Here is a 2142-nt window from a genome sequence, read left to right as displayed (position 1 = left end):
GAGGCAGGCATGCCTGCGTCTAAAGAACACACAGAAGTACATACATATGTACATAGTTGTTGTAGCAGGCCCTTCTTCATTATAATTCCATTCATTTGAGCGTAAATTTATTGAAAATTTTGCCTGGGAATGTATCTACATAGCTTTGTTTGTCTAATATTTGCTATAGCTACAGTTCATGTTTTTGTTGTATGTTGTTGCTGTTATTACATTTGCATTTTTCAGCGCTTAATTGAACGCTTTTATTTTAGGTATTTTATTTGGAAATTGTGTCTAATTAATTTTCCTCTTTTCCAAGGATTTTGTGCGCGGATGCGGGGGAGCGCGACGCGGATTTTAGTGGGCTGCAGCTGCTGGGTAATTAATGTTTATTTGCCTGGGATTTGCAAAGTTCTTAAGTATATATGTAGGTACATATGTATGTATGTAGTAATCTGTTATCTGCTGACGTTTTAGTGGTGTAGCGCCTTGTTTGTAAATATGTAATAAAATAATCCGTATTTGCATCTGTCGCAATGTTTATTGTGAGTGCGAAAGTCTTGCAGTGGAGAACTTTGTACTGAACACTTAGTGCATTCATTCTTACATTGTAAATAAGTAGTAAATTTAAATGAATGTACGTAAATGTGTATGTTAGTACTAATTCCAAGCTTCCCACACTAACTTTGTTGCTTTGTTTATATTTTTATGAATGTATTCAAGCGCCAAATTATGCATTTATTTTCGCTATGGTTCGATATGAGATCAACAATTTATTTGTTTATTTTGAACCTGAATTTGTTTTGCAAAAATCTGACGAATTGACAAAAGAAGTCGACAGCATTCCTTGCCGGCAATTGTTTGCTGAACTAAAAATAAATTTGATTATTTTTGAGGTAAGCGAGATTGAAATAAGATACATACATACACACATATGGACACTTGATTTTCTTTACATACGTATTTCGAAATGGTTATTTTGGTTACATTATTATTCCCATCGATAACGAGGGTGTCACTCTTATCGATATTTTAGTCTTTACAGGGTGTTCTAGACTCCTAGACCAGCCGTCCAAACCCTCTAAAATGAAGGAAAATGTTTTGTTTTAAACTAAAACTTATGACCGACTAAACCGGGGATGCTCTACCTTTTGGTCGCATATTCGATTGACCATGCATTTTTATATATGTACTTTATATATGACCTCATTCTTGAAGAACACTCGAAAATTTCTAAACTTTTCCAATAGTAAGAATGTTAGTAAATTATTAAAACGGGCCCACCGTCCGTTTACGACACATATTTCCAGAAACAGTGACAGAAAATAATTTTTGTTGAGGTTCTTAAAAATAAAGCCAGTTTCGGTGTTGACTTTTCCGATACTTCAAACTATCGATGTTATTCCTCCGACAACAGATTTGAGGACTTCGTTGCTGCTGTGTAAGAAAATACTCTAGTATGATTACAGTAATCGTAATCCTAAAAATGTTAAGATTACAATTACAGTAATTGTAATCATGAAAATTGGGATAACGATTACAGTAGTCGCACTACTTTCAACAAAGCAGAATTACTTTAACTAAATTTTGCATACTTCTCGGTGAAAGTTCCGCTGAACATATTTCTGATTACGATTACATTGATTGTAATCATAATATTTTTAGGATTACAATTAAAGTGTTCGTTATCGTAATTTTTATGATTACAATTACTGTGATTGTAATTTAAACATTTTTAGGATTACAACTACAGTATTTGTAATCATGTATTTCGTAATTGAAATGTAATCGTAATCATAAAGCGTCCAGCTCTGGTTTTAAAATTTGTGTTTAAAGGGCTGATAAATTTTAACACCTGCATGAGAAAACGGCACTAAGTCTAACTAACTGAACATATTATCGAAAATCTTTGAAAAAAGGATAAAACCACCCATGCTTGAAATGTAACGGTAGTTTTCATGAAGGTAAAAAAACTAAGTTTAATGCGTGCGCCGGGCATTTAATATTCAGCTTCGCCCGAACCTAGACTTCTTTACTTGTTTTTTAATATTGTCATTGCCTTTCAAAGCACAACCCTCCAGCCAACTATTCTATAAACTAGTCTTGTATGTACTACATATGTATATAAAAGCACTTGCAATTAATTATAAAAGCTTTGTGTAG

This window comes from Rhagoletis pomonella, unplaced genomic scaffold (assembly GCF_013731165.1).
Source record: "Rhagoletis pomonella isolate Grant_MI unplaced genomic scaffold, Rhpom_1.0 Rhpom_scaffold_00012, whole genome shotgun sequence".
NCBI classification, from domain to species: Eukaryota; Metazoa; Arthropoda; class Insecta; order Diptera; family Tephritidae; genus Rhagoletis; species Rhagoletis pomonella.
The sequence above is the reverse complement of the archived record's forward strand: the minus strand, read 5'-3'. Positions refer to the sequence as shown.